Source organism: Periplaneta americana, chromosome 7, assembly GCF_040183065.1.
Source record: "Periplaneta americana isolate PAMFEO1 chromosome 7, P.americana_PAMFEO1_priV1, whole genome shotgun sequence".
Classification (NCBI taxonomy): Eukaryota; Metazoa; Arthropoda; class Insecta; order Blattodea; family Blattidae; genus Periplaneta; species Periplaneta americana.
Genome location: NC_091123.1, coordinates 6,891,312 through 6,904,578, shown reverse-complemented (window position 1 = coordinate 6,904,578; position 13,267 = coordinate 6,891,312). Strand labels below are relative to the sequence as shown.

Genomic DNA, 13,267 nt, shown 5'->3' with positions numbered 1-13,267 from the left:
CTGCGTTTAATTTCCTCCCGAGTGTCATTTATATTTGTTACTGTTGCTCCAAGATATTTGAATTTTTCCACTCCTTCGAAGGATAAATCTCCAATTTTTATATTTCCATTTCGTACAATATTCTCGTCACGAGACATAATCATATACTTTGTCTTTTCGGGATTTACTTCCAAACCGATCGCTTTACTTGCTTCAAGTAAAAAGAAGGTGCTAGTATGCATCAAAACAAGAAAATAATGTCTAATAAACATGGGTCCTACGAGACGGAAACTCTTGGTCACGTGTTGGATTCTGTCGAAAAACGGAGCTGCTGCACAACAATCGACACTATAAGGCCAGGACCGGTATTGCTGATGTCCTCAAGCGTTGTGGATGGGAGGTACACGAGGAGATCCACTGCGTTTCATCCTTAGATTCGAACAGAAGAGCAGATATTGTAGCCATCCACCGGACTCAATCTAAGGGATTAGTCCTTGATCCTACAATCCGGTTCGAGAGGGATGCCCTGCAGGCACAACACGATGATGAGGAGAAGAAATCCATTTATGAGTCCTGCATCCCTTATCTAAGTGAGAAATATAACATTCCCACTAGTCAGTGGACTGTTTCTGATCTTTTGTTAGGTGCACGTGGCACACTCCCTAAATTCACATGTGATATTTTGAAAGCACTCGGACTCCGATTTTTTGAAATTCAAAAAAGTTTGTTGGATATTTTTAAGGATTCAGTCCAAATATTACGTTACTATTTATATTTTGGTCATTGATGATTGTGTTGGGTTTGCATTTCTCTGAATTTTTACTAAACAATTCCTGTCTTCCTAAATTATTCTGCAGTGCTTTTATTCTGGATCTTTATGGTCACCCCCATTGAGGGCAGATTATTTTCTTTAAATATTTATATATTTCTGGGATCTGTAGGGGAGAGTCGGGTAATATCGGACATCGGGTAATATCGGACAGTGAGTTTCTTTCATCTACCACACGATGATAGTACCTGATTGACATGGTTACGTTTCTGTGATGTCGCATAGAGAAACATAACCATGTCATTCAGATACTACCATATGGTAGATGAAAAAAACGCACTGTCCGATACTACCCGATGTCCGATACTACCCGACTCTCCCCTACACTTGTTCATAGGAGGTGCTCAATGTGATGTCCATTCATGGCAGTGCCTACCTCTGCCCTTCAGCGTAAGGAATCACGCACTCTTTGAAATTCACCTGGTTGTTCTTGATAACCAAAAGTCTAGGGGATTTAGGTTTGGGGAACGAGCAGGCCAAGGTGTGGGGCCTCCCCAATCAATCCAGCGGTCCTGAAATGTCAGCGTCTGGTGTTCACGCTCATTGCGGAAAAAAATGTGCTGGTGTGCCATCATGCATGAACCATATCTGTAGTCTTTGCTGACATGGCACATACTCCAGCAAGGTAGGCAATACGTTAATAAGAAAGTCCTGATAACGATCCCCAGTTAATCTCTGTGGAAGCACGTATGGCCCTTAATCTATCACCAAGAACGCCTGCCCATACGTTGATTGAGAATCGGTGCTGATGCCTTATTTCTTCAACTGCATGGGGATTTTCATCAGCCTACACATGCTGATTACGAAAATTCACAACACCATCTGCTGAACCCCGCTCATATCCACAACCAAACTTTTGTTTTCAGTATTCCTTGCGACGTATCAGTATTCCATGCCAGGGGTGTCAACTACGGTATGATTATCTGGTAGTCAGCTGTATTGTAGGGCAGAGAAATGCATTGCCATAAATAGATGTCACATTGAGCACCTCCTGTGAACAAGTGTTCAGATCTCAGAAAATATGTGTTTTAGGACCCATGTTTATTAGACATTTTTTTCTTGTTTTGATGCATACTATCACCTCCTAAAATATTGGATACTTTTTTTTTAACATTCTATATAACATCCTACTTGTAAACTCAAATGTATTTGGACACTGCGTACAGGGTGTGCTATAAAAGTACAAACAAATTGTTAGAGCTGGTATTAGGAACTGTGACAAACATTTTACGAGAAATGCATACAGAAATATAGCAGATACAGAATATAGCCTAATTCTGGTGGACTAATCACTTTTATTATTATTATTATTATTATTATTATTATTATTATTATTATTATTATTATCGTTGTTGTGGCCGATGCTACCGGTCATCAGTTATGTTATGTTTAAAGTTCTGACACCAAGTTTGTTAAGCTCGGCCCTACCGAACACTAGTTTTGTTATGATCAGTTCTGATACCAAGTTTATTGTGGCCCTATTTAATTAGGATAATCAGGATGGTAATGGTCGAGCTATTACCTCAGATCGGTACTGCGTTACCAAGAACAGGATCACAGGTTAGGTCAGGCGTGAAGAATATTAGCTTAAGCAAATCAAATAATTCACTTCACTGGATATACTATAATAGGCCTATATTGTAAAACTTTCTCGAATACACGTGTTACACATTAATTAGATATGTCATGAAATTACTACCCACAAAAATAATTAGCAAATATTCAACAGATCTAGTTAGATATAGCGAGTTACATTTCTTGACCAATGAAAGAGAATCTTGGGTATACTCAGTTACACGAGTTTAAATGGAAACAAAAATACCTATAGTCCCGTCGCTCTAATTTCCGGCAGCCAATCGCGTTGCAGGTAGGCTACATTTAAACGTCTGCGTCTTGTGATTCGCTGATTCATTTCTTAAGGCTCGATAAATACTTAATATAATCGCCCTCCATTTTAGCTCTTTAATTGGCGTTCGCAAAAGCACACGAAGACGTTATTTGCCGCTCAATTATTTGCTGAATTACAGTGCGTTTGATTTATTATCATAGGAGCTACGACATGATAATGTTTAACGGCGTGGCAAATAGATTCCTCGCATGGTAGCTCGGCAACGAAAGAACAAAAAATGGCGAATGATACTACCTACCTAGACTTTATAGAGCCTTCACTTTCTAAGACATAAGCAAAGAGGCTGAGTCATTCCGGAAATAACAGCGTCGGGACTATAGTATGAAAGCTTCAGTGCGTTAACTTGATTACTTGATTAATCAGACTTTTGGAAATACAAAAGCGTTTGTTGACTTTGGGTTGAATAGCTGAGTACTGATAACAGTACTGCCCGTCAAAATATCTAGTGAAGTAGTACCAATCACAAACCTCGGAAAAATCCATTGTATCTAAGTTGTTACTTTCAAACAACTTTGAAATATGCACAGTTCACTGAACTTTAAACAACTTTAAACATTCTTTAACATTTTCAAACATTCCTAAACATTTTTAAACATTCTTAAACATTCTGAAGCACAATTTGAAACATTCTTAAACATTTTGAAACATTTCAAAACATTCTTAAACAATTTTAAACATTCTGAAACATTTTCAGACATTCTTGAACATCACAACCAATTTCATTCTTAAACAATTTCAATCATTCTTTCACATTTTGACACTGTTTTAAATATTTTGAACAGTTTAAATAATATTAATCAAAATTTTCAAAGCTTGGAAAATTTGAAAATTTTTCTCGAAACTTAAAAAAATTTTCAAAATTTTAGAAATTATTTTTAAAACTATTCAAAATTTCTAAATTTTGGAAAATGTCACAATTTTCAATAATATTTCAAAAAGTTTTACAATTTTCAAAAAAATTAAGAATTTTAAAAAATTAAAAACATTTTCAGAAATTAAAAAAATTTCAAAATTTTTAAACATTTTTAAACATTTTCAAACATTCCCAAACATTAAACAATTTGTAACATTCTTAAACATTTTGAAACGTTTCAAAACATTCTAAAATAATTTCAAACATTCTGAAACATTCGTAAACAATCTTAAACATTCTCAGCCATTTTCAAACATTTTTAAACAATATTAAACATTCTTAAAGATTTTGGAAGTATCTTAAATTATTTTAAACAGTTTTAAATATTCTTAATAAAAATTTTGAAATCTTCGAAAATTTCAGAATTTTTCAAAATTTAAAAAAAAAATTTAAAATTTCAAAAACTTTCAAAATTTCAAACATTTTTCAATATTCTCAAAAATTTTCCATTTCTTTAAATAAAAAATAATTTTAAATTGTTCAAAAAAAAAAAAATCACTGAAATAAAACCTGAGATTTATTTTCAAAATTTAAAAAAAAAAATTTCAAAATTTCAGTTTACGCAAAATTAAAAATTTTTAAGAATCTAAAATATTTTTCGTAATTTCAAATATTTTCCATATTTTCAATAAATTTTTTAAATTTCAAATTTTTTTTTTTTAATTTTGGAAAATTTTCAAAATTTTTAATATTTCAAAAGGACAGAGTACACACAGTTAACCCTTAAATTGGCAAAACTTCATTTCTCACACTAATTTATTAAACCTTGTCGGACTGTAAAGAAAACAATTATCTCAATGTCCATATTTTATATGTTGTGCAATATTATAGTATTGTGAAATTTTAATTTTCCTACCAATTTTTTTTCTATTGTTCTATTAAAATTACAACATATAGGCTATTAACCTGTTGTATCCTACAGGGTACATTGCCAATTTAAGGGTTAAAATCTTCGAGCTGGATGGAGCTGTTTGGCCTTGCATATTTGCATATGGATAATAATTACGAGCAGCACTTGCGAACTGGTCGTGTTGGTAATGCCTCGAATTATTTTTATCGGCCTTCGTAACGTGTATACCGTGGCTATACAGTTTTATGCGAGGCATGATTAAGTGAAATAAACGCCATTAATAGCGAATAAAAGTCAAGGATACCGCAACTGTAAATGAGGTACCTTCCCCATGAGGTCATGCGGCCAGTACCTCGCCTTAAAACGACCTGTCAGGTGCTGCGGATTAAGCACTCGAGGGTAGCGATTGATATGCATTAAGGTTGTGCTGGACCGATCCAATATGGACCGAATTTACGCTGGATTCGTACACAAAGAGTGTTCGATTCAGGGGGACGTTCATTTCACATACACTTTCAAACTCTTATCGTGGTGAAGCTTCTTTCTTTTTCTCACTGACGTATCCACAGCATTTTTCACTGATGAACTGTTATGTTCATAGTTTTTCATACTGATGTTTTCGAAGCTTTCCTCTCTGAAAAATTTCAAATTCTTTCTCAAACGTACGTATTTTTATACTGCAGTTCTACTGATTTTGATTTTCATATTTGATTGTGCTTGTGTTTGTATTGCTTTCTTATTTGAAATTTTCGTAATTTTTCTCCATGACTTTTCTAGTTTATTTTATTAAGGTTTTAACAGCATTTCTTATGAATGTCTTATATTTCAGTTATAATCAACGTATATCTTTACAGTTTCAAAATAAACATTTATTTTTCCACAGCTCTCGATATTTTCATAATTGTCCTCCTTGATATTTTCATAGTTCTTCCAATGATATTGCCATATTGTATTTTTGGTCCAGGGAAAATAGCCTACTCGTTTTTCATTGATATATAAAATTTTCGTTGCTAGTTATTATTAGGGCTATAACAAAACTTTGACCAGTTGTTTAAAGCGTCTTTCGAAAAACAGAATAGATGTATGTAGGCTCTATTTTAGGGACCATTATTATTAGGCCTATAACAAAACTTTGACCAATTGTTTGAAGCGTCTTTCGAAAAACAGAATAGATGTATGTAGGCTCTATTTTAGGGACCATTATTATTAGGCCTATAACAAAACTTTGACCAATTGTTTGAAGCGTCTTTCGAAAAACAGAATAGCTGTATGTAGGCTCTATTTTAGGGACCATTATTATTAGGCCTATAACAAAACTTTGACCAATTGTTTGAAGCGTCTTTCGAAAAACAGAATAGATGTATGTAGGCTCTATTTTAGGGACCATTATTATTAGGCCTATAACAAAACTTTGACCAATTGTTTGAAGCGTCTTTCGAAAAACAGAATAGCTGTATGTAGGCTCTGTTTTAGGGACCATTATTATTAGGCCTATAACAAAACTTTGACCAATTGTTTGAAGCGTCTTTCGAAAAACAGAATAGCTGTATGTAGGCTCTGTTTTAGGGACCATTATTATTAGGCCTATAACAAAACTTTGACCAATTGTTTGAAGCGTCTTTCGAAAAACAGAATAGCTGTATGTAGGCTCTGTTTTAGGGACCATTATTATTAGGTCTATAACAAAACTTTGACCAATTGTTTAAAGCGTCTTTCGAAAAACAGAATAGATGTATGTAGGCTCTATTTTAGGGACCGTTATTATTAGGCCTATAACAAAACTTTGACCAATTGTTTGAAGCGTCTTTCGAAAAACAGAATAGCTGTATGTAGGCTCTGTTTTAGGGACCATTATTATTAGGCCTATAACAAAACTTTGACCAATTGTTTGAAGCGTCTTTCGAAAAACAGAATAGCTGTATGTAGGCTCTGTTTTAGGGACCACCTTCCTTGTTGGTTTTATGGCATCAATGTTACTATCGATATATGCATTGATGTTGCAGTCGATATAACAGACAGTTTTCGTAGCAACGCCATATTGTATTTTTGGTCCACGGAAAATAGCCTACTCGCTTTTCACAAAACACTTGCAAAGAATAAGAATGTTTTCGTAAAAGACGAGTGCTTTCTGGTGGACCAAAAATTCAGTAGCAGGGATGGAAAAATTATATTATTTAATTTCTTTATTTTGGTAGCATTCACAACTTAATCGAATATCGATTATTAAAAACATTAACCAACCGTTACTTCCGCTGACTTTTTTTTACGCACTATGTTTTATTAGTTGGTTCTTTAACGACGCTGTATCAACTACTAGGTCATTTACTGTCGATGGGATTGGTGATAGCGAGATGGTATTTGGTGAGATGAGACCGAGGATTCGCCATAGATTACCTGACATTCGCCTTACGGGTTGAGAAAAACCTTGGAAAAACCCAACCAGGTAATCAGCTCAAGCCGGAATAGAACTCGCGTCCGAGTGCAACTTCAGACCGACAGGCAAGCGCCTCAGCCGACTGAGCTACACCTGTGGCTTGCACTATGTTGATGGGTGGCCTATATAATATATTTGTTTCCTTAGTTTGCTCTTTCAAGCTTCAATTGCATCCAAATCCTCAACTACGATAATTATTGTCAAATAGCAATAATTTCTACGAACAAACATTTTTTCGGACAATTATGCAGTTAGTGTTGCATTTTTTTTACCTCGTTTCACAGTATGTAATTGTTCACTGATATTGAAAATGAGGTATGGCTGTAGACTATGTCACACCGAATTTATACAGGGATATCATTTAATTTTTACTTCAATTTTTATTGTACCTGAGTTTTTGAATGTACTTCACTCCCACCCCCTCTACTAGTAAACTTGCAACCGTTCTCAACACAGAACCAAGCGTATACAGTCAAAGTCGCCTTACGGTCATAGTAAACACAAACCGTACTGAGTTAGTGGGTATAGTACGTTCGAGAAATATATTCGCGTTTTCCAGTGACGAAAGAGCTTTCAATATTGAATCATATTCTTGCACAGGTATTGTTGTCCGTTTGCCTACGTCGCATCCCGGTTTCTCCCACCCGCTTCTGCTCACCCCTCTGTAGAAGCTAGTGGCTGGGCTGTCTTAGCTCTTTTCTGAAAACATTAATTTCTGTTATGAATTGGACGTCTACGTAATATTATACAATTGTTTAAAATAACTTAAATAGAAGGGTCTCGTTAATTAATTGTCACGTGATTTCCTCCCTTTCTACGATCCTGCGACAAAACCACTTGGATGGACAGTAGATAGCATATCTCAGTAATTTTATCTTTTCGGATCGGGCAAAAGTGAAGATTGAATTTGCAGTACGTAAGGTACTCTTTTATAGAATACGTACAGAATTATTTCAACATGAGTTACTAGTTTATTTATTTTAGTAGGTTATTTTACGACGCTTTATCAACATCTAAGGTTATTTAGCTTCTGAATGAGATGGTGATAATGCCGGTGAAATGAGTCTGGGGTCCAGCACCGAAAGTTACCCAGCATTTGCTCATATTGGGTTGAGGAAAAACCCCGGAAAAAACCTCAACCAGGTAACATGCCCCGACCGGGAATCGAACCCGGGCCACCTGGTTTCGCGGCCAGACGCGCTGACCGTTACTCCAAAGGTGTGGACATGAGTTACTAGTATGAAGGACGAAACTGGTAATTGGAATTAGGTACAATAGTATACAGTGCGATAATATGCACAAAAAAACTGAAGCCTGTATCGAAGTGAACGGCCACCATTTTCGAAATTGTGTTTAAATATCCATATTATGATTATTTTTCAATTTAACCTCATTCTCTATATTGCACGCTAATGTGCTGTAGACAGTATAACATACACTGCATAATGAATATGTCCGAATGGATAACTCAGTTCGTGAGTGAAAACACTTATTGTTAATACAATGCTGTAATTTGATTAAAGAAAAACTTAATGAAAATTATCAAACTCAAAATCGCGATATTTCCTAGTTTACGTAAATGGATGAACTACTTTTATTTCCTCCTATACCTAGTAAAGTGATTTTTTGTATTTTACGCCAGTATCATTGAACTCCAGTCGTGGAAAGGGTAGCAAACAGTGTTTCCGATTCTCAACCGTTAATTCAAAGATATAGCCAGGTTAATATTAGAAATTTTAGTAAAAATAAAATGATGTTCCTGTACTATAAATTCTGAAATGGCAGTAACGCACATTTATGAAGAGCGGCCTTAACATGAATGGAGGGTGCTGGATGATCTCATTCATGAATGAAGTCCCCCCTCCGTGATGATGTAACTCTACACCTATGCGAGCCGTAAACCAGTTGCTGCTGGCAACAATAAATTCAGCATAATTAGCACCTGTCATGTCACGTAGGCTGCTCTGAATGGAACTGATACCCCCGCAACCCGCGAAACAAATGACTCAGCCTTCGCAATTAAAACTTTTTCCTCTCTATTGTTTGATTATGATTTGTGTTTGTATTATTGGGGTGCAGGATTGCCAACCGAAGAATGTGATGTTTTTGTTGCTGGGACCTGATTAATGGCGTTATTTATTTTCATTGGGGCCAATCCCAGGGAGCTGACCCTCGGTTCAGACCGCGCGCGGTAGTAAACTGCCAAGAGTCAATACCGAAAAGAGAGCAGTAACACCCCCAGCTGCTCTCACACTGCTTTCGTCAAAGATTTGCCCATGAAAAGAGTCGTAAATAATTTTTTTGTACTCCTGCATTATAAACAGCCTTTATCGTCAGTAAAAATCGTGCATAATATGCCACATTATTGTACTAGTGCTGTAAAAATATTACCATGACAACTAAAACGTCATGACTTCTATTATGACTGCATAACGTGTGCCATAAAGTTAACATTATAAAACGATCTGCCATGCTATAATATTTAATACATAATAAAATTGTTGTCATAGCAACCTATTTCTCCATAGACCATGATATTAAATTACCCGTAATTACAAATCTGATGTCATTTTTTTATTCATTGCTTTATAATGCTGTCATACAAAAAATAACATATGAAATACGTTTATAATGTTATGCAGATGTTGCATTCGTCAAAATAAGGAAACTTGCTTCGCTCGTTCTCTAAAATTTGACGCCATAAAGTATAACATTATCAACTTGTTTCATAATAGTATAGGCCTACTATTACAATATAGGCCTATATAAAAATGAGTCATATATACTTTCTCATTATACATGTTACGTGTTTCGAAACAATTCAATCATATACAGGGTGTTTCAAAAATACGGGGCATAATTTCAGGTATGTATTTCCCACATGTAGACAATCAAAATAGTTCATTACAACATGTGTCCGGAAATGCTTTATTTCCGAGTTATGGCCTTCACAACATTGAAATTCACCGGAACGTTTTTCTTTCCGCAGGTCGTTGCCGTCAAAGTAGACATTAAGAGGGCACTCTGACAGTTCATTCCGAGGCGAAGGTTACATTCAGTGTTGTGTAGGCGTTAGACTGTGCGACATGTATTCAAATCAAGAGCTGGCAGAGATACACTTCATGTACGGTAAGGCGGACGGCAATGCTGCGTTGGCTCGTCATTTGTACCAGTTGGACCAGTTCCACGAGTTAGGTTCTGTCAGTAGTTCTTGCAGCAGTGTGGTGTAAATCCGAACTTTCCTGCCTTAGTATTATTTACAGATGAAGCACAGTTCACACGAGATGGCATAACAAATTTCCACAATCAGCATGTATGGGCGTATGAAAACCCACGTGCAACTGTTCCATCTCATCATCAGGTGCGGTTCTCCCTCAACATGTGGGCCGGTATCATTGGTGATCGATTAGTTGGACCCCATGTACTTGTAAACAGACTTACGGGGCAGGCGTACACAAACTTCCTGGAAAACACCATACCTCATGTTTTAGAAGATACTCCACTGATCAATCGTCAACACATTCACTTCTTGCATGATGGCGCTCCTGCACACTTCAGTCGTACGGCTCGCCGGTACTTGAATCGAAGGTTTCCTGATCGATCGATGGATAGGTAGAGGTGGCCCAATTGCTTGTCCTCCACGCTCACCTGATCTGAACCCTCTCGATTTCTACTTGTGGGGCCATTTAAAATCATTGGTTTATTCGTCTCCGGTGCCTGATTTGGAATCCCTTCGGAATCGAATTGTGGCATGTTCTGAGGACATACGCAATACTCCTGGAGTTTGGGATCGTGTTCGCAGGTCAATGAGACATCGATGTGAGGTCTGTATTCAAGCAGGAGGTGGACATTTTGAAAATATCTGTAATGACAACGACCTGCGGAAAGAAAAACGTTCCGGTGAATTTCAATGTTGTGAAGGCCATAACTCGGAAATGAAGCATTTCCGGACACATGTTGTAATGAACTATTTTGATTGTCTACATGTGAGAAATACATACCTGAAATTATGCCCCGTATTTTTTAAACACCCTTATTTTCGCGACTATTATTCAAAAGGTCCCGCGCCATAGCGTCGCTGTCTAAAGCACCTCCATTCACGTTGAGATCTTTATCTCCAAACTCATTTTTATGATTTATCTCCCTTTATCCAAACAACACAGAAGTTTGTTTCTAGGTCTGTACATACGAAGAAACACTAACCATTGCGGAACGTGAGCAAAGAGCTCAGTTTTTACAAAACATGCAAACGTAGATCTATGTGTCGTCTCCATGACTACGGATCATATTCATTTATGTGGCAACAAACTGGATTGATTCTACCGTTGGAGTCAGCAATGTTACGCGGTTCACAACGTTTTCATTTTTCAGCTATAAACTAATATTGAAATATTGTGTTATCTTTAAGTTCAATACTCAATAAGTATGGTACAGTCACTCAAATAGAACAATTTTTTGCTAACTGCTAATTAATTCGGAACGGTTGGTAGATCTGAAATAATTGCCTAACATAATGTATGAATATTCAAATGAATCGATTATTGTTGAAAGGAACCAAATCCACTTTTTAAAGTTTTGAGATAATCGAAAAAAAAAAGTTTTGTGAATAATCTATCGAACATTAAACCAAAACATTTTGTACACATACGGTATATTTTATGTGTACAATATACAGAGTGATTTATATAGAACTAACACATTTCTTTCTTTATTTATTCCAAAATGAATGACGCTAGCCACAATTTGTTATACCTCAAATGTAGAGTATCTTTGGGAGATTACTAACCTCTATAGCAAATGTTGAAAATGCTTTATTTATTCGGCTGCAAATTCACTTAATGACCAGTTTTTAACGTCAAATTAAGCAGGAGTTTTGATTCCCTGTCACGAGATGCGCAGATGTTTATTCTTTTTTCCTTATTGTTGGCAGCTGTTTTCGACATTTTGTTTTAGTCACTGAAAATGCAGTACATATTAAGTCAACGGCTCTTTCTTGTGAAGCAATACTGGATTACGAATTGAATTACAGCTACTCAAAGAGCATACCAGAGATAATATTTGGTGTTTGTAATCCCCCCCCCCCCCAAGAAACACAATACTGGGACTGGTAAACAAATTGGAAACGACTGGATCTATAAAATAATAATAATTTTAATGGCAATAAATATACAGAATAAAGAATAAACATCTGCGCATCTCGTGCTTAATTTAACGTTAAAAACTGGTAATTAAGTGAATTTCCAACCTAATAAATAACGAATTTTCAACATTTGCTATAGAGGTTAGTAATCTCCCAAAGGTAATCTACATTTGAGGTATAACAAATTGTGGCTAGCATCATTCGTTTTGAAATAAAGAAAGAAAGAAATCTGTCAGTTCTATATAAATCACTCTGTATTTTGGTTTAATCTTCGATAAATTATTTACAAAACAGTTTTTTTCGATTATTTCAAAACTTTAAAAACTGGACTTGGTTCCTTTCAACAATAACCGATTCAAATGTACTATTATTGTTATTATTATTGTTATTATTATTATTATTATTATTATTATATTTCTACCATATCCAGAGGAACATTAGGTCTAAAAACCCAGGGTGTTATTCTGCAGCTGACTGTATGTACAGGTTTTTAGATGTAGTACTTGTTTACAAAAAAGAAACATATTAACCGGTAATAAAATTTACATTTCTTGTTGCAGTTTTATGATTCGCTGCATTTCGGGCATATCTCTAAGATAATTTGAACTGATTACATTAAAGCCCCTCTTGCGCGGTCATTTCTTGCTTGGAATTATTCTTGTAGGGATCGATAAAATTATAAATTATAATTTTCATAAATTTCTTATTGTTGCCTGAAGTAGTGAATGCATAATCAAGATTCTAACGGAAAGAATAAAAACTAAATATTGCAAATGGCCAGGAGATGATAATAGCTTTTTGTATCGTGTATAAATCCAACATAATTTTCGTATGCTTTTGTTTCATATCAAATACATCACTACTTATTAAAAAATATATACAGAGTGTTTCAGTAGCTATGATACAAATGTTATGGGTAGTAGAGGCTATCAATATGAACGATTTTTATATAGAAATTAATGCCCGAAACTTTTCCTTTGGTAGTTACAACTATTAATGTTTTAGCATTGACTAAGTCTCCAAACCTATGACCACTGGAGGCGGACTGACCCCCTTATACGTCCAGGCACTGAGTATCCATATCAATTCCCTTTAAGACATGCATGGGTCACATTTGGACTATTTTTAACTGCGGTCACACACGTTTTAAATAATCCTGATAAACATATAAATTGTTTATTTACGGAACATGAATGTATGTGTTTCTTCTTTC

The 13,267-nt window shown here is 35.5% G+C and overlaps 1 protein-coding gene across 3 annotated transcripts in view; it reads left to right on the top strand.

Annotated features, from left to right (window-relative positions):
• Positions 1 to 13,267, top strand: part of LOC138702845 (uncharacterized) — a 277,446-nt gene that overhangs the window by 216,972 nt on the left and 47,207 nt on the right. The gene's annotated exons all lie outside the window — the stretch shown is intronic.